This window comes from Pelodiscus sinensis, chromosome 1, assembly GCF_049634645.1.
Source record: "Pelodiscus sinensis isolate JC-2024 chromosome 1, ASM4963464v1, whole genome shotgun sequence".
In the NCBI taxonomy this organism is placed as follows: domain Eukaryota; kingdom Metazoa; phylum Chordata; order Testudines; family Trionychidae; genus Pelodiscus; species Pelodiscus sinensis.
Window position 1 is genome coordinate 83793873 of NC_134711.1, and position 23847 is coordinate 83817719.

Consider the following 23847-nt stretch of genomic DNA (forward strand, 5'->3'; position numbering starts at 1 on the left):
AAATGCCCACAGATAGGTATAACAGAAGGTAACATTAACAGAGATCTAAATCAGGGGTCTGAAATCATGGGCCGTATATAGGCCATGACTGGTCAGAGCACATGTGCAATCCAGGCCAGAAATCCCAGAAGGCTGGGCGATGGGAAAAAGACTCTCCATTCCTATCCCCCAAACCACACCCCTTTCTGACACTGTCTGGCTCTCTTCCCTCAATGGCACCTTGTCCCCTGAGGGATATGACCTCAGAAATTATGGAGGGGACTGGTGTGAGGTGTCAGCAGCAGCCGGGCTCTCCTGCACCTCCTGTGGCAGTGGGAGCTGCAGGAAAGTGGAGCACACACAACTCTACTTCCTCAAAGCTCCTGCGCTGCTGCCATCCCCACACCAGGCCCCTTCCCTGGTAATTCCCAAGGCTGTGGAAGCATTTCTAGAACAAATAACAGAAACATTCAAAATGCAAGTCTTGATAGTCATGGGGGACTTTACTCAGATATCTGCTGGAAAAGTAATATGGTAAAAAACAAAATGTCTAATAAGTCCTTGGAATGTATGGGGGCAACTTTTTGTTTCGGAAAGTAGAAGTAGTAACCAGTCATGCTAGACTTCATTCTGATGAGCAGGCATGAATTAATTGTGAATCAGAAAACGGAGGGCATTTTAAGTGAATATGATAGATTTCATGATTATAAGGTAAGGAAGAAATGAGAGTAGCAGAATAAGACAATGGACTTCAAATCAAGCAGGCTTTAATAAAGTCAACAAATATGCAAGTAAGGTCCCATGGGAGGAAAATCTGAGAAAAAGAAATTTAGGGAAGCAATCAGTTTCTCAGAGATAAAATATTAAAGTTGCAACAGCAAACTACCCAAGGCAAAGGAAATATAAAAAGAATAGTAAGAGGCCAATATGGCTTTAATGACCTGAAATCTAAGAAGAACCTAACAAAATATCAAAACAAAGACAAATTGCCAAGGTTGAGTATAAAAGGCTACGAAACGCATACAGGGGTAAAATAAGAAAGGCTGAGGCAAAAAAGAGTTGTTTTTTTAAGGGATGTAAAAGGCCAAAAAAAATTGTTTTATAATTACATTAGAGGCAAGAGAAAAATGAAGGAAAGAGTAGGTCCTCTATTTAATGTGGAAGGAGTGCTAATAATGGATGACATCAAGAAGGCTGAGGTGTTTGTCTCTTTTGTTTCACTCTCACTAAAAAGGTAAGTGAGAAAAATATTAACAACAAGAAAAAAGGGATGCAAACCAAAATAGGGAAAGTACAGATTAAGGAATATACAGATAAATTCAATCACTGAAGGCATCAGGTCCTGATGAAATTCATGCTGGGGTACAAAATGTCCTGAACCAATCTCAGGACTATTAGTGATTATCTTTGAGAACCCATGAAGGATGGTGAGGTTTCAGATAATTAGAGGAGGGCAAACACTATACTTATCTTTATAAAAGTGGCGAGAAGTCCTGTGGCACCTTATAGACAAACCGAAGTGTTGGAGCATAAGCTTTCGTGGGCAAAGACCCACTTCATCAGATACATGTAGTGGAAATTTCCAGAGGCAGGTATAAATATGCAGGCCAGAATCAGGCTAGAGATGACGAGGTGGAGCCAATCAGGGAGGATGAGGCCCACTTCTAGTAGCTGATCTGGAGGTGTGAATACCAAGAGACTTCAGCCACTAGAAGTGGGCTTCATCCTCCCTGATTGGCTCCACCTCGTCATCTCTAGCCTGATTCTGGCCTGCATATTTATACCTGCTTCTGGAAATTTCCACTACATGCATCTGACAAAGTGAGTCTTTGCCCACGAAAGCTTATGCTCCAACACTTCGGTTAGTCTATAAGGTGCCACAGGACTCCTTGCTGCTTTTGCAGATTCAGACTAACACGGCTACCCCTCTGATACTTATCTTTATAAAGAAGAACAAAAAGCACCCAGGGAACTATAGACCAGTAAGAATTACTTCAATATCTGGAACAGTATATGAACAAATTATTAAACAATAAGAACAGGTATTAATTAAGTGATCTCTCCCCTGACACCAATTCCCAGGTTCTGACAAATAGAAGCTATGGGCAACATTCCTACCCATCCTGGCTAATAGCCATTGTTGGACCTATCCTCCATGAATTTATCTAGTTCTTTTTTTTAAAACATGCTAGAGTCCTGATTTCACAGCATCCTCTGGCAAGGAGTTTCACAGGTTGACCGTGCATTGTGTGAAGAAATACTTCCTTTTGTTTGTTTTAAATCTGCACCCTATTAATTGCATTTGGAGACTATATTGTTATGAGAAAGAGTAAATAACAATTCCTTATTTACTTTATCCACATCAGTCATGATTTTATAGACCTCTATCATACCCTCCTTAGTCATTTCCTTTCCAAAAGCAAAAAGTACTAGTCTTATTAATCTCACCTCATGTGACAACTGTTCCATACTCCTAATAATTTTTGTTACCCTTTTCTGAACCTTTTCCATTTCTAATATATCTTTTTTGAGATAAGGTGACCACATCTACATGTCATAATGACTCCAAGATCTCTTTCTTGAGTAGTAACAGTTAATTTAGACCCCATCATTTCATATGTATAGTTGGAATTATGTCTTCCAATATGCATTTACCTTACATTTATCAACAAAGACTTTCATCTGCTCTTCTGTTGCCCAGTCACCCAATTTTGTGAAATCCTATCAAAGTTCTTCGTAGTCTGCTTGGGACTTCACTATCTTGAGTAGTTTTGTATCATCTACCAATTTTGCCACTTCACTATTTACCTCTTTTTCCAGATCATTTATGAATAGGACTGGTCCAAGTACAGACTCTTGGGGGACACCACTATTTACTAAATGCAGTCAAACAATTAAAAATTAATTGCAATGAAGTACAACGTTAATAATAGAATACCATTTATTTAAATATTTTTGATGTTTCTATATTTTCAAATATATTAATTTTGATTATGATACAAAATATAAAATGTATTATGCTCACTTTATTTGTATACGAAATACAAAGAAATAATATATTTTTAAATGTATCTTATACAAATATTGTAGTGTAATCTCTTTATCATGAAAATTGAACTTACAAATATAGATGTATGTACAAAAAAATAACTGAATTAAAAAAATAAATCAATGGAAAACTTTGGCACCTATGAGCCCATTCAGTTCTACTTCTTGTTAGCCAATCACTCAGACAAACAACTTTATTTACATTTGCAAGAGATAATGCTGCCTGCTTCTTGTTTCCAATGTTACCTAAAAGTGTCAACAAGTATTGATGTGGCACTGTTGTAGCTGGTGTCACAAGATATTTATGTGCCAGATACACTAAAGATACACATTCATCTGAAGAAGTGGGGTGTGCCCATGAAAGCTCATGATACTGTCTATGTTTTGTTAGTCTCTAAGTTGCTGCAAGACTATTAATTGTTTTTAAGTTTTTTTAAAGATACACATGTTCCTTCATGTTTCAATTGCCATTCCAGAGGCCCTGCATTCCAGAGGCCCTGCATGCTGGTGACATTTTTTGCTCAATAGCAATACAAAGCAAGTTCATTTTCATTATCTGAGTCAGCTGTCCCCAGTAGAAGGTTGATTTTCTTTATTGGTGGTTCAGGGTTTGTAGTTTTCACAATGGGCTGTTGTTCTTTTAAGACTTCTAAACACATGCTTCAAGCAGTGGTTTTTTTGTGATGGTACTGCCCAGTAAGTAGTACTGGCATCTCCTGTCACAGCTTATCTGGAAAGAATGGAGCATACTGACACCTCTGTATGGAAATGTCCGATAGTCGGCTGAACTGCGTGTCTTAAAGGGGCTGTGTCTCTTAAAAGGGCAATGCCGGCCCTACCCAGATTTTTTTTTTTTTTTGCTCAACAACTTTTCCCCTGGAGTACTGGCATCTTTCTCCCTCCCCCCCAAAAAAAGCACTGGCTCTACCCCCTTGTCCCTTTCAGATATTGAAAGGCACTTCCGATTTTTAAGCCTGGGGTCAAGTGCTGTATAGCTATCTTTAGAAATCTCAAGTTGGCATTTTCTTTGCATTTTGTCAAGTCTGCAATGAAGATGATTTAAAAATGAACATGTGCTGTATTATCATCTGAGACTTCTATAACATGAAATATATGGCAGAGTACAGGTAAAACAGAGCAGGAGGAATACAATTCTCCCCCAAGGAGTTCAGTCATTAATTTAATTAATGCATTTTTTTAATGAGCATCATCAACATGGAAGCATGGACTATGAAATAGTGGCTGAAGCATGAAGGGACATACATAAGAACATAAGAACAGCCGTACTGGGTCAGACCAAGGGTCCATTTAGCCCAGTATCCTGTCTGCCAACAGTGGCCAGCACCAGGTGCTCCAGAGAGAGTGGACTGAAGACAATGATCAAGCGATTTGTCTCCTGCCATCTCTCTCCAGCCTCTGACAAACAGAGGCCAAGGACACCATTTTATCCCCTGGCTAATAGCCTTTTATGGACCTAACCTCCATGAAATTATCTAGCTTCTCTTTAAACTCTATTATAGTCCTAGCCTTCACAGCCTCCTCTGGCAAGGAGTTCACAGGTTGACTACACACTGTGTGAAGAAGAACTTTCTTTTATTCGTTTTAAACCTGCTACCCATTAATTTCATTTGGTGTCCTCTAGTTCTTCTATTTAGGGAACTAATAAATAACTTTTCTTTATCGGCCCTCTCCACACCATTCATGATTTTATATACCTCTATCATATCCCCTCTCAGTCTCCTCTTTTCTAAAATGAAAAGTCCCAGTCGCTTTAACCTCTCCTCACATGGGACCCGTTCCAAACCCCTAATCATTTTAGTTGCCCTTTTCTGAACCCTTTCCAAGGCCAAAATATCTTTTTTGAGGTGAGGAGACCACATCTGTACACAGTATTTAAGATGTGGGCATACCATAGTTTTATACAGGGGAAGTAAGATATTCTGGGTCTTATTTTCTATCCCTTTCTTAATAATTCCTAGCATCCTATTTGCCTTTTTGACCACCGCTGCACACTGTGTGGAAGTTTTCAGAGAATTGTTCATGATAACTCCAAGATCTCTTTCCTGATTTGTCATAGCCAAATTAGCCCCCATCATACTGTACGTATAGTTGGGGTTATTTTTCCCGATGTGCATTACTTTACACTTATCCACATTAAATTTCATTTGCCATTTTGTTGCCTAATCACTGAGTTTGGTGAGATCTTCTTGGAGTCCCTTACAGTCTGCTTCTGTCTTGACTATCCTAAACAGTTTGGTATCATCTGCAAACTTTACCACCTCACTGCTTACCTCTTTCTACAGATCATTTATGAATAAGTTGAACAGGATTGGTCCCAGGACTGACCTTTGGGGGACACCACTAGTTACCCCTCTCCATTCTGAAAATTTACCATTTATTCCTACCCTTTGATTTGACAGTGTTTATGTTCTTTTCTATTTATCTCACTAGGATTGGACTTCCACTTCTTAAAAGATACCTTTTTGTCCCTCACTGCTTCTTTTACATGGTGGTTAAGCCGCGATGACTCTTTTTTAAGTCTCTTGCTATGTTTTTTAATTTGGGGTATAAATTTAAGTTGGGCCTCTATTATGGTGTCTTTAAAAAGTTTCCATGCAGCTTTCAGGTATTTGGCTCTAGTCACTATACGTATCTTTAGTACAAGTTACAATGCCAGCTACAAAAATATTTTCATTTTCAGGTAACACCGTAAATAAGAAATGGGTACCACTATCTCCTGTAAATAAAATAAACTTGGTAGGATATAGTGGACGTGGAGACTCTAACATTTTATATTGCTTTGTTTTGGAGTGCAGTTATGAAAAAAAAATCTATATTTGTAAATTGCACTTTCACAATAAAGAGATTGTAATACTGTATTTGTATGAGGTGAACTGAAAAATATTATTTCTTTTATCTGTTTTACAGTTCAAATATTTGTAATAAAAACCATTATATAAAGTGAGCACTGTGAACTTTTTCTTCTGTGCTATAATTGAAATTTGTATATTTGAAAATTTGAAAAACTCCATCAAAATATGTATAATAGATTTCAATTGGTATTCTATTATTTAACTGTGTGATCAATACTGTGATTAATCTCAATTTTTTAATCACAATTTACTTTTGGGTTAATTGCGTGACTTAACTGATCAACAGCACCATACCGATACAAAAATAAAACATCCACACTGCTTGTTTTTGCGCAAAAACCCAGTACAAAAATGAATCAGCAAAAAATATGCAATTGAGATAGCGACTCATGCAAATGAGTCCCTCATTGGCATATTTTTTTTGCTGAGAAAACTCAATGTAGATGTAGTCATTTTGTTCATCTATGAATCTTAAAATTTTGTTCTTTTTTACAGTTTCAACCAAGTTGACAAGAACTGAAGTTAGGTTTACTAGCCAGTAATTGCCAGTATAACCTTTAGAGCCCCTTTTAAAAATTGGCATCACGTTAGTTATCCTCCACTCATCTGGTACAAATCTGATTTAAAACATACTGCAAACTACAATTTCACATTTGAACTCCTTCAGAACTCTTGAGTGAATACTATCTGGTCATGCTGACTTATTACTGTATAGTTTATCAGTTTGTTTCAAAAACCTCCTCTCATGACAATCCTCAGTTTTTTCACCTAAACAGAATAGTTCAGGTTTGGGAATCTCCCTCACATTCTCACCCATGAAGATGGATGGAAAGAATTAATTTAGTTTCTCCACAATGGTCTTATTGTCCTTGAGTGCTTCCTTAGGCATCTTGATTGTCAATGGCCCCACTGCTTTTCTAGCAGGCTTCCTGCTTCTGATGTACTTAATATTTTTTGCTATTATTTTTTAATCTTTGGCTACTTTTTTTTCAAATTCTTTTTTGGCCTTCTTAATAATATTTTTTCACTTCATTTGCCAGAGTGGATGCTCTCTTCTGTTTTTTTTTCATTAGGTTTTAACTTCATGCAAAAGGTAGTAGGAAAATATAGTTATGCTATGCTTTTACAGTAAGGAGCACTATCTAGCACATTAGCAAGCCAAGCAGGCTAATGTCCACGTTAGCTGCCTCTTGTATGAATACATAGAATGAGAAAGAGAGGCTTCCTACACTATTTCACACCCTCTTTCAATACACCTAGGCAGGATTGATCACAATTAGACTTATGATCATTAAACTGCAAATGAAACATCAGCTCTGGGACCTATTTGACATATGTAGGTCCCTCAAATGTTCAAGTAGACCTGAAGATTATTGTGATTTGGGGGAAAAGTCAAAATCTACTGAGGAAGACAGAAAAGAACAAATTCTAGCAAGTCAAGTGTAAAAACATAAGTAGACAAGCTTAAAAGAAGAAGAAGAAGAAAAAGAAGAGAAGCAACTAACAAAAGATGCAAACCTAACAGCCAAACTTTTTTTAAGGTATCTCAGAAGCAAGAAGAGAATGGGGCCACTGGACAACTGAGGAACTAAAGAAGTGCTCGAGGAAATTAAGGCTGTGGCAGAGAAGATAAAATAATTTGTGTATTGGTCTTCACTGCAGAGGAGAGCCATTCTTTTAAAATGGCAAATCTGAGGAACTGTGTCCTAGATTGAGTTATAGAGGAAGTTTTGGAACAAACCAATATATGAAAAAAATAATAAGGGAACAGGACAAAGTGGTAGTCACCCAAGTATTCTGAAAGAACAGAACTCAAATATAAAATTTCAGAACCATTAACTATGGTTTGTAATCTACTGCTTAAATCCTCTGCTGTACCAGATGATTACTGGATAGGTAAGGTGATGGTGATTTTTAAAAAAGACTCTAGAAGCAGTCATTCCAAATACAGGCTGGTAAGCCTAACTTCAGAATCAGGCAAATTGGTTAAAATGATAGTAAAACTCAGAATGATCAGATACATAAGCAGGACATGTTGGGGGAGAGTCAACATGGCTTTTCTAAAGGTAAAGTATGATTCATAAATCTACCAGAATACTTTAAGAGGACCATCAAGCATGTGGACCATGGTGACCCAGAGGACACAGCATACTTCAACTTTCAGAAAAGCTTTGACAAGGTCCCTCATCAAAGAATCTTTTTGTGAAGCAAAGTAAGCAGTCATAGGATAAGAGGTAAGGTCTTCTCACAGATTAATTTCAGGTTAAAGGATAGACAATAAAGAATAGGAATAAACAAACAATTTTCAGTGGAAATAGGTAAATTGTGGCATCCTCCAAAGATCTGCATGGGGAAAAGTGCTGTTCAATATAACCATAAAAATCTGAAAAACGAGTGAACAATGATCTGGCAAAGTTGGCAATTTCTAGAATTTTATGCAACCTTGATAAGTCCAAAGTAAACTACAAGGAACTAAAGTAGGATATCACAAAACTGTCTGACTGGGCAACATAAAGGCGACTGAAATACAATGTTGATAAATGTAAAGCAATGCACATTAGAAAACATAATTCCAACTATCCATGCAACATGAAGAAGAAAAAGATCTTGGAGTCATCATGGATAGTTCTCTGAAATCACCCGCTTTGATGTGAAACCATCCAGAATTAGCCTAACTGATCACTCATTTAAATACTAGAACCCTGAAACATTCTTATTTCCAGTATGAAGTATTTCCTATTCCCTGTGTTCAAGAGTCATTTCACCTCAAAGTGGCTAACTCCCTTAGTAATTCCCTTTCAAGTAACTTTCAGAAATAAACTCTGAGCCCCATATATCTGCACTACCCCAGGGAAAATGGGGGGGAGGTGGTGTAAGTGCCCTCCCCAGGAAGGTTCGGTCTGTCCTGGCTGCGCTACAGACAGCACGCGGTGGCCAGGATTGCAGCGGGAGTTGCTCCTAGGAGTGGGGCGCAGGGCAGTGGCGGGGAATGAACACTCCCAGGCACCCAGGCACCCCAGTGACCGTTGGTTTTGTATGTCTCTCTGCAGGCGGTGAAGACCATCAACAGGGTGCTGCTCCACAGAGTCGTCCACCTCACCGACCTGGACGCGGTCATCCAGGGGTTTGGCACCCTGGGCTTCCCCAACTGCGGGGGGGGGGGGGGGGGCGGCAATCAACGGGACACACATCCCCATCTGTGCCCCGGACCACCAGGCTTCCCTCTTCATCAACAGAAAGGGATACTTCTTTGTGATCCTGCAGGCCGTGTCTGACCACTGGGGCCAGTTCACGGACATCAGTGTGGGCTGGTCCGGCAAGGCACACGACGTGCGGGTGTACCGCAACTCCTCCGTGTGCCAGAGGCTGCACGCCGGGACTTTCTTCCTCGACCGCCACATCAGGGTCAGGGACGTGGACGTGCCAGTGTGCCTGCTGGGAGATGTGGCCTACCCCCTACAGCCCTTGCTGATGAAGCACTACACAGGACACCTCAGCCCCTCCCGGCAGGCCTTCAATGCCAGGCTCAGCAGTGCCTGCATCATGGTCGAGGGGGCCTTCGGCCGACTGAAGGCACAATTTAGGTGCCTCCTTACCTGCCTCAACCTCTCCCATTACAATATTCCACACATGGTGGCAGTGTGCTGTGTGCTCCACAATTTGTGTGAGAGGAAGGGGGAGGCTTTCCTGCCTTTCCCCTCCCTAACATACAATAAAAACACCTGTGTTGCCACAAAAAAAAACTCTCTTTATTTAACATAACTGGGGTGGGGAGAGGGGGAGAATGAGGATGGGAGAGAGGAGGGGGGAAACCTGGGAAGAGGGAGCTGGAAGGAGGAGGTGAGGGGAGGAAGGGGGAGCTCAGGGTTGGGGGTCCTGCCGGCCCTCTTGTCTTGCAGCACTGTGAGTGTGGAGGCCTTGGCGTTCCCAGGGAGGAGTGGGTATGAAGGGTGGGGCAGGAGGGACATGGGGGGGAAGAAGTGGGAGGGGGAGCAGGGGTGGGAGGAGGAGCGACAGCTGGGGCAGCTACAGGGGCTGGAGTAGCAGGAGGCAGCAATCAGTCCGCCAGGGTCTGCAGGTGCTCGCGGAGGGCACGGCCCTGCTCCTGCAGCTCCCGCAAGCTCTCCCGCTACAGCTGCAGGTCCTCTTGCACCCACTGCTCCTGGCTGTGGACCTGCCATCCCTGCAATCACAGCTGCTGCCTCTGGAAGTCCTCCAGGTTGCGGGGGCGCCTGCTGGCCCAGGTGAGGGTGGATGGTCCAGGTGGGGTGATGCGTCCTGCACTCGCAGGTGCTGCGGCTGCAGTGAAACAAGAGAAGTGGTCAGTTCTTCCTGGGGACACAGTGGGTGAAACCCAGCCCCCCGTCTGCAAGGTGAGGACAGCAGGTCTCCACACCATCACGTCCTGCTATCCCAGGGAGTGTGAGCTGGCCCAGGACTGCATCCCGGCCTCTGGGCTGCCTATAGTGTGATGTGGTGGTGGTAGGGGGGATGGGGAGGATGTTCCCTGCCTCTGTGTAGAGGGGGCGTCTGGAGGGAGGGCAGTGTGCAGTGTCTCTCCCCAGGGTCAGGAGCCTGTCATGTGCCTTCACGCATAGACGTGTGTGGGGAACAGGCCAGGGCTCCTGCATGGCACCCAGATGGGGCCACAAGTCCTGGGTGGCACGGCAGATGCACAGGTTGCTGCCTGCTCCATGGTCGGCAAGGCCCACACGCACGGTCCCTGGGCTCCCCTGCCCCAGCTCCACATAAGGGGACCATGATGGCACTCACATGTGGAGGCCTACCCGGCCTCTGATGAGGCTGCTGACGGGCTCTCCGGTTCGGCTCGGGGGTCCTGGATGCAGGGCACACTCCCTGCAGGCTCCTGGCTGCCGTCGTCCTCCTCTTCCTCCTCTTCCCCTGTGTCGGGGCAGGACCCTCTGCCCTGGGGTCAATGACCACCAGGGGGGCACAGACCATCTGACCCCCCCAGGATGAGGTCCAGGGCCTCATAGTGCAGGCAGGCCTCTGGGTCAGGCCCTGGTTGTGAGGCCCTGTCATAGTCCTGCCGCAGCTCCTTGATTTTACTCCACACCTGCTCCTGGCTGCGCATGTGGCCTCTGGTGGCAAGGCTGGCAGCCATGCGGCTGTAGACGACCGCATTCCTGTGCCTAGTGCGGAGATCGTGGGCATTGGAGGCCTCCCCCCAAACCTTAATGAGGTCCACGATCTCCGCACTAGACCAGGAAGGTGCCTGCCTTTTGCGGCCCTGTAGCCAGACAGGCCCCCCCGTCACATCAATCTTGCTTGCCCTCTGAGATGCCTGTACACAGGGCAGAGAAGGAGCAATAAAATCAACATAGCCTTGGAAGCTTCGATGCGAGACCAGGATATGCGAGCCTCTCTCTGACCCCGAGTAAGCTGAAAACATAGATATGGGAAAGAACAATTGAGGCGATAAACTGACCTCGAGGCCGCAAGAACTGCTGGGCTGGCACCTAATGTTGATATGATCACACAGAACCGTCCCTGGGAGAGGAATCTCCCACTGAGAAAAGAATCCTTAGTACTTCCAACTTAGTAAATTAAGTTCGCAACTCCCTTGTAAGAGCTGGCGTCACAAGAGACAGGCCAGCACCATTTGGCATCACAGATAAGAAAGAGAAATACGTGACCCCATGGGTATAAAGATGGGTCCAGCAGCACACTTACTCTGAGTGTCAATCTACCATTTACCTGCTGGTCAGGTTAGGTGTTTGGCCTCCCGAGGTGCACGGGGACGCCCACCTCGTATTTTCGTCTTTCTGAGGAATTGAGGGACCGATCCTGGCCTGACACGCTGGGACCGAGCGACGCAGAAAGGGGGTAAAAATTGTACCCGTATGTGTCCTTTTGTTTTAGTGCATGCATAGAATAGAGCTCTTTAAAGATTAAGCTGTCATTTGGTACCATTATTTCTATTTTCTATCTTTATTTTCTTTGTAACCATTTTTTTTAAGATCTATATTTGCTAGCAGTTAAGAAATAGAGCAATAGCCATTGTAACCATATGATTTATAAGCTTCCTCAATAAACCTGTAACTGTTTAAGCTTTAACCTGACTCCTTCAGTTGCTGCAACAGACCCAAGCACAATTTAAAAGAACTTCAGCCGGTCATAAGGGACAAGTATAGGAAGAGCTTGGGCGTTTGGATTTGTGTCACTCCCAGGTGACAGATCCGTTGGGGCATCTCTCAGTCTTTCCCAGACTGCCCGCTGCGAAGGGATTCTGCATCTTAGCAGCTAAAATCTGAGGTGTAATAAGCTCTTCCTATAAAGGGGCGTCTGTTGGCCTGCTGGCTACCCTCTGCGACAGGACCCCGGTCCTAGCAGTAAAGACACGGACGTTAAACCTTTTCTCGGAAACACACACACACACACACACACACACACACACTGCCCTGACCATCGGCTGACAGACCCCTGGGAGCCGCCAGCCTGGTCCTCGGGAGCGGTGGAGGGCTGGGTGGCAGCGGGTTGCTGGCTCATTCTGTGCCAGGTGCATGGTCTGCTGGCTGTGTGCTGGCAGGCTGGCAACAGGCACAGGCACTGTGGCCAGAGTCTGCCCCTTTAAGGGCTCTGGGGCTGGCGGGAGGGGGGGAGCAGATAAGTTTTCCTGGTTGTGCCCAGAGTGGCCACCAGGGCTCCCTGGGAAGGGATGGAGGCCCCCTAATTTGAAATAAGTGTCTACACAGCGCTTATTTCAAATTAGCTATTTCGAATTTGGTGTTATTCGTCGTAGAATGAGGTTTACCAAATTTGAAATAAGGGCTCCACTATTTAGAATTTAGCAGTTTGTATATGTAGACGCTATTAAAGTTAATTCAAAATAAGGGCTGTTATTTCAAATTAATTTTGTAGTGTAGACATACCCTAACTCTCTTACAAGGCATTTACATAAAACTACAGGAGATTTGTTGTATCCATAAAGTTTACAAAATTGATTAACTATTTGAAAATATGAGATTATATAAAACAATTGTCATTTAATATTACATTAATTTTTCTATATAAATATAGCCTTGAGTCTTGTGATAGGCTGACCTGAGTGCAGTGCAGGATCTTGGAGGGGGAATGGAAAGACATTATGGCTTTTTTTTAAAATCTCTATACATGACTTGAACTTGGGTCTCTTCCATTCTAAGTGAGTGTCTTAACTGCAAAGCTGATTATTCATTTCCATACTTTATCCACTGGTTTAAAGCTTATAAGGGAAGCAGAAACAACCTCGTCTCTTCCTTTAGCTGTTCCGTGAAGCCTTTGCTTTGCTTTTGTCAAAACACCCTGAAAATCTAAATCTTTGGGGTCAAAACAAAACATTTCATGTTGACATTAGTGAAAACTTTTGACTATTTTGGTTCAACTCAAACATCTGGCAAACGCCACGTGGATTTGTGAAAAGTTTCAGTCAACCTGCAATGGCATTGTATAGCGAATAAACTATTTCTCTGAATATCACCCATTTCTAATTATTTATTATTCATATTACTATAGTGACTGGGAGCTCCAGCCACAGACCAAGACTTTGTTGTAATTGGAGCTATACAAAACAGAGCAAAGAGACAGTCTAAAGTAGAAAATACTGCTAGTATTCAAATAAGGCCTTGTCTACACCAGGAGATTATTTTGCATTCACTAAGTTCGAGTTTGTGGATTTTACAAATTTCAAGTTCCATGGTCTTACTATGGGGAAGAATTGAATGTAGTCTGAGGCAGGTTCCATTAATATGAATGCACTACCTTGGATTCAGAGGCCCAGGAAGCATTCTGGGGAACTGCAGGAGGTCTCTCAGAGGCCAATTAATTCAAATTAGCGGCACCGGAGCATCCACACTAACGTTATTTTGGATTTACAAGTTTGGAAATAGCGTTATTCCTCATGAAAAGCAGAATTACAGAGTTTGAATTCCACGGCCCCTTTTTCCAGAATAACGGGCTTGGTAATGTGGATGCAGTTCTTACAATATCGACCTTAAGAGGCTAATTTCAGACTAAGGTCCTAGTGTAACGCATTCTCATTCAGATATAATAGTTTTAAAAGATTTAATTAGATCTCCCTGCTCTTTTATATGATTTTTGGATATCTGAGATGACTCTGATGAGTTCTCCACACTAAACTAGTTTTTCCCCCTTTACTTGTTTTTTAGGTGTCACACTCCCTGCATGCCTTCTTTGAAGCATGACACTAAAAAACAGCGATTTGATTTTAGAGGCATTTCTGTCTTATATACTGGTATTTCTTGGAAAAGGAGCCATTATTACAGCACTCAAGGGGTACAACTACACAACAGGGCTACGATTACACTGGCCCCTTTTCCGGAAGGGGCATGTAAATTTCACTAGTCGTCGTAGGGAAATCCGCGGGGGATTTAAATGTCCCCCGCGGCATTTAAATAAAAATGTCCGCCGCTTTTTTCCGGCTTTTAAAAAAGCCGGAAAAGAGCGTCTAGACTGGCCCCGATCCTCCGGAAAAAGTGCCCTTTTCCGGAGGCTCTTATTCTTACTTCAAAGTACTTTGAAGTAAGAATAAGAGCCTCCGGAAAAGGGCACTTTTTCCGGAGGATCGGGGCCAGTCTAGACGCTCTTTTCCGGCTTTTTTAAAAGCCGGAAAAAAGCGGCGGACATTTTTATTTAAATGCCGCGGGGGACATTTAAATCCCCCGCGGATTTCCCTACGACGACTAGTGAAATTTACATGCCCCTTCCGGAAAAGGGGCCAGTGTAGACGTAGCCCAGGGCTAAAGTCGAATTAAGCTATGCAACTTCAGCTATTTCAATTGCGTAGCTTAAGTCGAAATAGCTTAACTCAGCTTTAGGCGCTGTCTGCACAGCAGGAAGCCAAAGGAAGAACACTCTTCCTTCAACATCTCTTAATCCTCATAAAATGAGGGTAACAGGAGTCAAAGTAAGAAGTCCCCCAGCTCAACATTATTTTGAAATAAAGGCTTGCAGTGTAGACACACACTTTTTTATTTCGGAATAATGTCAGTTATTCTGAAATAATGCTGCTGTGTAGACATACCCTAGGATACTGGTAAATCAAGCAACTTGTGTGTGTGTGTGTGTGTGTGTATGTGTGTGTGTGTGTGTGTGTGTTTGTTTTAAAAAGTATAACCTTACCTAGGTGAAGGCTTTTTCAAATAGAGTATGAAAGAAAAGGTGAATTCAAACTGAAGCAGGTGCAGGAAAGGGCTTCTAGAATGACCCAAGGAATGGAAACCCTACCTTAGGAAAGGAGACTCAAAGAGCTTGACTTGTGTATCCTAAGCAAAAGAAGGCTGAGGGAAGAGAGGGTTGTTCTTTATAAACACATCAAAACCATAAATACCAGGGAGGTAGAGGAGTTATTTAAGCTCCAGTGTTGACACAAAAACAAATGGATATAAATAGGCTGACCAGACATCTCATTTTTAAAGGGACAGTCCCATTTTAAGCCCGCCTGCTGATGTCCCAACTTTTTCTTAAAAATGGGCAAATTGTCCTGTATTTTCTGTCTTTCCCAGTCAGTTCTGGTAGGTCTTGCTGTTGGCCAGATCCCTCCTTGCCATCTGCATGCCCATCAGTGGTGACTGTGTGTGTGGAGAGGTTCCAGTGGTCGACAACGGAAGTGGACATGCAAAGCTGCTGGTGGAGCAAAACTGCAGCATAGGAGCCAGATGCTCCCTCTGCTGGTCCATCAGTGTAGTCCCTACTACATGACATCAGGGCTCTGCCGCTCATCCCATTTCCATCTGGCACGGGCTGCATCCCTTCTCAGCAACCTTGTGTGCGCCCCCATGGGTTGCCTTGGAAATACACAGCTTCGGATACCAAGAGAGGTGGGTTTGTCCTGTGGGACAAGTCAGGCAAGGGTAGAGAGCACCAACCAGGGAGATTCAGGGCATTGGTCACCCTGCTGTGTGAATGAGATGTATGGGAGTGTGTCCCTCACACTCCCATGTGAACCCTAAAGCCTTAAAGATAGGAAGGTAAATAAAAAGAATCCAGCTATGCAATATGTATGTTTAACAGATGCTCAGTCAACTAGTTGTTAATTTGAACATTAGCACTGTTGAGTTCTGATTGATTACCATTGAACTCACTTGAATACGAACAATTTTTCCAGGTGTCCCATATTCAACACAGGTAAATATAGTCACCCTAGATATAAACTGCCCACGAACAAATTTAGGCTTGAAATTAGACAGATTTCTAAGCTTCAGGAAAGCAAAGTGCGGGAATGTCATTTGGAGAGGAGCAGAAAATCTAATTGGTTTCAAGACTGAGCATGGTAAGTTTAAAGAGAGGATGGTATTATGGAACTGCCTATGACATGAATCTAACAGCTGGTGATGGGACATTAAATTGAGAAGGCTTTGAACTATTACAGAGAATTCTTTTAAAGTGAAAATTCTAATGGTGATGTTTGCAGCAAGCTCTGAGAGAGACTGGCACTTCTTTGTTTACATTAAAGATTGTTAGATTAGAAAAATATGCTCTTACTTGGTTCATTTGTATACTTATGATTCTTCATTGATGGTAGAATTATATAATGGAGCTCAGCTGCACTTACACTGATAAAGAAAAGGTGGTACCGGAAAAGCTAGGTTGTCAGCCAGCTGCAAACTGAAAGGAAGGAATCTGAGACCTACAGAGGCTTTTTTGGAACAGAAAAATTAAGACACAATAGATCTCCTGCCAGATGAAAGGGCTGGAGAACTGAATATCACATGTGAGTGTTAAGAAAAAGAGTATGGAACACAGTGCCCACTGATAAGGAAGAGAGCACATATGCTTGATGGCCAGAATTATTGGGAGTCTCATGAGATACAGTTTAAAAAATTAGAGGGAAAATGAAAGTCTGGTCACAAGAAGTAATGGGTGCTTATCTAAACTATATAACCCTATGTGCCTATTAGTGTTTTGTCATCCCCTTTCCTTTTGTCACTATACTTCTCTTGTGTTTTCTTCATATTGAGGCTCTAATTTTGGTTGAGATCTCTAAGGATATGTCTAGACTACATGGCTCCATCGACGGAGCCATATAGACGAGTTTATTGGACATAGGGAAATGAAGCTGCGATTTAAATAATTGCTGCTTCATTTACATAAAAATGGCCACCGTGCTGTGCCGATCAGCTGTTTGGCGGCACAGCACGGTAGTCTGGGCACGCTGCGGTCGACAAGGGAAGCCTTTGTTAACCGCTCCGGTAAACCTCATTTCATGAGGCATAACAGAGCGGTCGACAAGGGCTTCCCTTGTCAACCGCGGCACGTCCAGACTGCCCCGCTGTGCCGCCAAACAGTTGATTGGCACAGTGTGATGGCCATTTTGATGTAAATGAAGCGGCGATTATTTAAATCGCTGCTTCATTTCCCTATGTCTAGTAAACTCATCTACATGGCTCCGTCGACGGAGCCATGTAGTCTAGACATACCCTAAGTGCTACTATAGTCCAAAATAACAACAACCATTGTCATCTTGGCTGGAGAAGTCTTGTCATGGCGTAAGTGCCAATTTGTTGTCTAGAGGTCCTTTACCTATAATTTTACTTAAGAGCATTACAAATTCTAGAAAATTAGCACAATATGCCAGGCATTTTTCAGTCTCTCTTAATTTCACTATCCCGATTTTTCTACCATACTGCTCATTCTCTTCCAGAAACAAATTTGCGTGTGCCATGTATATTTTTGCAACCATATTTGCATTCAAATCTGTTATTTCCCTGGATTTCTTTTTTACTGACTAGCAATTATTTCTGCCTAATTGATAAGCTGCAGATCTCTTCTGGTATAGACACCAGTACTGCTCCATGAAACAGATAGCTATTGGAATATTCTGTATTACAGTACTTTATCTACAAGATAATATGCATAATCACTGCCCAATACAGGCATATGTGACTCCATGGAGGAATTAGCAGTGATTTTCCAACAGTGAGGTGGCATCAGGCTCATTCCCAAAAAAGAAAGAGTTACTCACCTTGTGCAGTAACGGTTGTTCTTCGAGATGTGTCCCCGTGGGTGCTCCACTCTGGGTGCTGGTGCGTCCTCGCGCCGGCGACCGGAGACTTTTTCTAGCTGTTTCTGCCGTGGCGCGCAGGCGCCGTGGCGCCCTCTAGTGTTGTTCGAACTGAAGGGCACCTGCGCGCGCGCGGCTCCTCCGTTCCTTCTCTACCCACCAGAGCATCAGGCTTCAAGCAGGGGAAGGAGGGAGGGTAGTGGAGCACCCACGGGGACACATCTCGAAGAACAACCGTTACTGCACAAGGTGAGTAACTCTTTCTTCTCCTTCGAGTGGTCCCCGTGGGTGCTCCACTCTGGGTGACTACACAGCAGTTGTCGGCTCGCGGAGGTGGGTTTGGAGCCGTGTGGTAGTAACTGTAGACAGCACTGCTTGTCCAACCGCCATAGAAGATGCTATCGAGGTGGAGAGAGCATAGTGTTGTGCAAAGGAATGGTCGGATGACCAGGTAGCGGCGTTGCAAATGTCTTGTAATGGCACATTATGGAGAAAAGCGGTCGTGGAAGCCACTGCTCTAGTGGAATGAGCTGTGATAAGTCCAGGTAAGTCTTTGTTATATAAAGTATAAGAGGTCTTGATGCAGGATGTAATCCATTTAGAGATTCTTTGAGATGAGACTGCTTGTCCCTTGGATCTAGCCGCGTATGAGATGAAGAGTCTAGGCGAGGCCCGCCATGGTCTCGTACGATCTATGTAAAACGCCAAAGCTCGTCGGACTTCGAGAGTGTGCCACACGGCGTGGGTCGGTTCAGTGTGTGGTTTAGGAAAGAATGCAGGTAAGTGTATGGGTTCATTCACGTGGAAGGGAGAGAGTACTTTAGGTAGGAACTTAGGGTGGGGTCTAAGTACCACCCTGTCCTGTAAAAACACAGTATATGGGGGGTCAGCCATCAGAGCTGCAAGCTCACTCACCCTCCTACTGGAGGTAATGGCGACCAGGAAAGCCACCTTCATCGACAAATGAGAGAACGAGCAGGTTGCTATTGGCTCGAACGGGAGTTTTGTGAGGCTCTTGAGGACATGGTTCAGGTCCCAAATGGGGACTGGTGGACGAACCGGAGGAAAGGTGTTCTGCAGGCCTTTGAAGAGGCACTTGGTTATTGGGTCAGCGAGGAAAGAAGAGCTTGGAGGGTGATGGTGGAAAGCTGCTATGGCCGCGGCATGGACCTTAATAGTACTAAGTGCTAGGCCGGAATGTTTCAGAGAGAGTAAGTAGTCCAATAAGTTATGTATTGGAGCAAGGTGTGGTGGGTCTGCATGGGTCTGAGCATACCATTGGGAGAAACGCGTCCACTTGTAGCGGTAGGTCTTCCTAGTAGAGCGTCTGCGACTATTAATTAGTATGTGTCTTACTTGTTCTGAGCAGGCAGTTTCGGCATCATGGAGCCATGAAGGAGCCAAGCGTGGAGCTTCAGCCTGGTGATGTCCGGGTGAAGGGTTTGACCATGATCTTGTGAGAGGAGGTCGCAGCGTGGAGGGAAGGGATACGGTTCTGCTATCATCATCTTGAGGAGGTAAGGATACCATGTTCGTCTGGGCCAAGCAGGTGCCACCAAAATCATGCTTGCCTGGCTCAATCTGATCTTGTCCAGGACTCTGTGCAGGAGTGGGAGGGGGGGGGAAAGGCGTACAGGAGGGAGGAGTTCCATGCGATGGAAAGGGTGTCTCCGAGGGAATTCCTGCCCAGGGCTCCCCTGGAGCAGTAGAGGTGGCACTTCCGATTGTTCTTTGTGGCGAAAAGGTCCACTTCCAGTTGGCCCCAAAGACGGAAGATCGGTGTGAGGGCGCGTCTGTCGATCTCCCACTCGTGCTGGTCCATGAATGTGCGACTTAAGGTGTCTGCTGTGACGTTGAGTATTCCGGGAAGGTATACTGCAGAGGGGGTGACCCCAGGGGAGAGGCACCAGGTCCAAAATTTGGTGGCTTCCGAGCATAGAGAAGGGGAGCGAGCGCCACCCTGACGGTTGATGTAATACATGCATGTGGTATTGTCCGTCATAATGGTGATGGTCTTGTGAGCTATGTGCTGAATGAAATGTTGGCATGCGTATCTGACTGCCCGTAGCTCGAGAATGTTGATGTGGAGTGCTTGCTCTACGAATGACCATTTGCCTTGGGCTGTGATGGTTCCCAGGTGAGCTCCCCATCCCATGAGTGATGCGTCTGTTATGAGCGTTAAGAGTAGACGCTGGACGTTGAAAGGGGACACTGTGTAGCATGTTTCGAGGGGTTGTCCACCAGAGCATGTAATTGATAACGCGAGGTAGAATCGCAACATGCTTGCTCATTTGGTCCCTGAAGGGTTTGTATACCGTAGCTAGCCAGGACTGAAGGGGTCTCATGTGGAGTCTGGCGAGATTGACGACGTAAGTCGTAGAGGCCATGTGCCCGAGGATTTTGAGGCAATGGCGGACCGTGACAGTAGGTGCCGCCTGTGTTGCTCGGACAAGGTCGCATATTGTCGCGAACCTGTGATCGGGAAGAGTGGCCCTTGCTGTGATCGTATCGAGGAGGGCGCCTATGAATTCCAGTTTCTGTGTGGGACGCAAAGTGGATTTTGCGTAATTTACGTGAAACCCGAGACTGAGTAGGAGGGCTACTGTGGTGTCTGTCATGGCCTTTGCTTCGTGGAAAGACGCAGCTTTTATGAGGCAATCGTCCAGGTATGGAAATATTATGATGCCTTGGCGTCGGAGAAAGGCCATTACGACTGATAGAGTCTTGGAGAATACCCTGGGGGCCGTAGAAAGGCCAAACGGGAGTACTCTGTATTGGTAGTGCTGGGTACCCACTATAAATCGTAGAAAGCGTCTGTGAGCAGGATGAATTGTAATATGGAAGTACGCGTCTTGAAGGTCGAGAGCCGAAAGCCAATCGTGTTGGTCGAGAGAGGGAATGATAGTTGAAAGGGTAACCATCTTGAAACGGTGGTATGCAATGTATTTGTTGAGGCGCCTGAGATCTAAAATGGGGCGCCAGCCTCCTGTCTTCTTCTGGGTTAGGAAGTACGTCGAGTAGAATCCCCGGCCGCAGAATTGTGTTGGTACGTGTTCTACTGCGCCCAGTTGAATGAGGCGTGAGACTTTCTGTAAGAGTGCGGTTTCGTGAGAGGGGTCCCTGAAAGGGGATAGGGTAGGAGGGTGGTTGGGCGGGGTAGACGTAAAGGGGATGACGTAGCCAGACTGGACTAAATTCAAAATCCACTTGTCCGAGGTAATGAGGGACCATTGGTGGAAAAAAGCTCGGAGGGGGTAGTGAAATTGTAGGGTAGCTGTCGGGAGGGTCGGCGGATTGGCTTCCTGGCTCTCGACCAGGCCTTCAAACCTGCTGCTTGCCAGCAGGGGGATGAGGTGTGGCATGTTGCTGTTGACGTTGAGGTCTACGACGATGTGGTCTTTGTTTATGGAAATCGTATTTGGGCTGTTGACGGAATGGTTCCCTGGGTCATTGGTAAGGCTGATATCTATTCCTTCTAAAAGGGGGAGTGTACATTCCTAGAGTTCTAAGGGTTGTACGGGAGTCTTTCATAGAATGTAGCACCTCATCGGTCTTGGATGCAAATAGATTGGTGCGATCAAAGGGTAAATCCTCGACCTTTTGCTGAAGGTCCCTAGGGACGCCAGAGGGTTGTAGCCATGACATTCGGCGTAGGACTATTGCGGAGGCTGTAATTCGAGCCGCAGTGTCTGCCACGTCCATAGCTGACTGTAAAGCTGTGCGTGAAATGGCCAGGCCCTCCTGCATAATGCTACGCAGGGCTGGGCATTTATGCTCTGGGAGATGTTGAAGAAGGTCCTGGAGCTTCGAGTAATTGGCATTATCATAGTCTGCCAGCATAGCGGTATAATTGGCCACTCTAAGGAGTAGTGTGGAAGAAGAATAGACCTTTCGGCCCATAATGTCCACCTTTTTGTGATCCCTGTCCTGTGGGGTTGATCTTAAATTAGGCTGTTTACCCTTATGTCGGACCGAATCCACTGCCAGGGAGTTAGGGGGTGGATGGGTGAACAGAAAGTCCATATCCTTGGGAGCGATGAAATATTTGCGGTCTACTCTCTTGTTTGTTGGTGTAATGGACGCTGGCGTTTGCCAAATGTTGTTGGCTGGGTCCATAATAGCCTCATCCATCGGGATGGCGATTCTAGTAGCTGTTGGGGGTTGAAGTGAGCGGAGAAGTCGATATTGTTTGACCTGGACCTCCTGAAGATCTTTTTCTTCAGCTAGTGCTACTCGTTTAAAGAGCTCTTGAAACTTTTTAGTGTCGTCTCCCGACGGTGGGGCATCAGTGGTGACCGCTTCGTCTGGGGAGGAAGAGGAGTTGTGCATCGGAGATCTGGTCTCGCCATCAGAAAGTGAATCATGGCCATCCGAAGGAGCAGGAGAGTTTGGCTCTGTAGCTGATGTGGTAGCAGGGGGAGAGGCTGGAGGTGGCCTAGAGACTGTAGATGAGGGCCGGTGGTGAGACCTCTTTGGGTGTGGACTCCACGGTTGCCATTGTGTGGCGTATGGCGGTGGTGGATAGGGGTATTGGTGTGGATACCATTGGTGCGGAGGGGGAGGGTATGCGTACTGAACCGCAGGCATTTGCCAAGATGGAGGTCTTTGAGACGGGCTGGAATGCTGTGATGAGAATCTGCTTCTAGGTTCGGTTCCGATGCCACTAGCTGAAGAATGGTGTGATCTGGTAGAATGGATGGAGGAAGCCGGGGATGGCGGTGCCGATGAGGTGTGACTCCGCACCGAGGATCGGTACCGGCTTCGGCTTTGAGAGGGTGCCGAGCGGTGCGGTTTCGGCGGTGATGTCGGTGCCGACGTACATCTCGGCACCGAGGTTTTACTGGATAGGCTTTCGGTGCGGGCTTTCTTCGGTGCAGGGCCCGGTGCCGTTAGGTGTTGTTTTGGTACCGAGCGCTCCATAGACGGCGCCGTCGGTGCCGATGACGGCTTAGGTGCCAAAGCGGCCAGTGCCGTTGCCTTTTGTTTCGGCTCAGAATGAGCTCTCTTGTGCGGTGCCTGCGTCTTAGACCGCGGCGCACCGGAGGTTCCCGGCATGTCCACAGTGCTCACCGGCGATCCTGAGGACATAGCTGAGGCCGGAGGGAGAGCCGATTTTGATGTCGCGGAGGAAGAATGGGTAGGAGGCTGATCTTTCTCCATACCCTTAGCTTGCTGAGGCGAATCGTCTGAGGAGGGACGGAGCGACTTCTCATATAAGAGAGTCGTGAGTCTGTTGGCTCTGTCACGTCGCGCTCTGGCTGTTAGCTTAGAGCAGTGCTGGCACTTCTGCGTCTGGTGTGCCTCCCCCAGACACTTAATGCACGCAGAGTGTCTGTCGGACGCGGGCATGGCATCCCGACATGATTCGCAGCGCTTAAATCCCAGCGAGCCGGGCATGAAGGGCTGGGGAACAAGCGGCGAACCGCAACCAGAGAAAAAACTTTTTTTTTGTTTTGTTTTTTTGTTGTTTTAACTGGTTAGGGGGGGTTTAAGAACTTGGATAATGAGGGAAGAGGGGGGTAGAAACGACAATTTTAACTGTTTTTCTCTGACAGATTTGGCAGAGAGAGAGCGCTCCGTCTGCTGCCGAGGACGGTAGAGAAGGAACTGAGGAGCCGCGCGCGCGCAGGCGCCCTTCAGTTCGAACAACACTAGAGGGCGCCACGGCGCCTGAGCGCCGCGGCAGAAACAGCTAGAAAAAGTCTCCGGTCGCCGGCGCGAGGACGCACCAGCACCCAGAGTGGAGCACCCACGGGGACCACTCGAAGGAGAACAAATTACTCCCCATGCAACTCTTTTTTCCACCAGAATAGGGAGATGAAATGATAATTTCTAAAATCTGATATCTCAGCAAAGTAATATAGATTTATATTGACATGCCAATAATGCTAGCCATGACTTAGACACCTCAGGTTTGTCTACTCT

The 23847-nt window shown here is 45.3% G+C and overlaps 1 protein-coding gene across 9 annotated transcripts in view; it reads right to left on the minus strand.

Moving 5' to 3' along the window:
* ANKS1B (ankyrin repeat and sterile alpha motif domain containing 1B) overlaps positions 1-23847 on the minus strand; it is an 823383-nt gene that overhangs the window by 371492 nt on the left and 428044 nt on the right. The window lies entirely within an intron of this gene.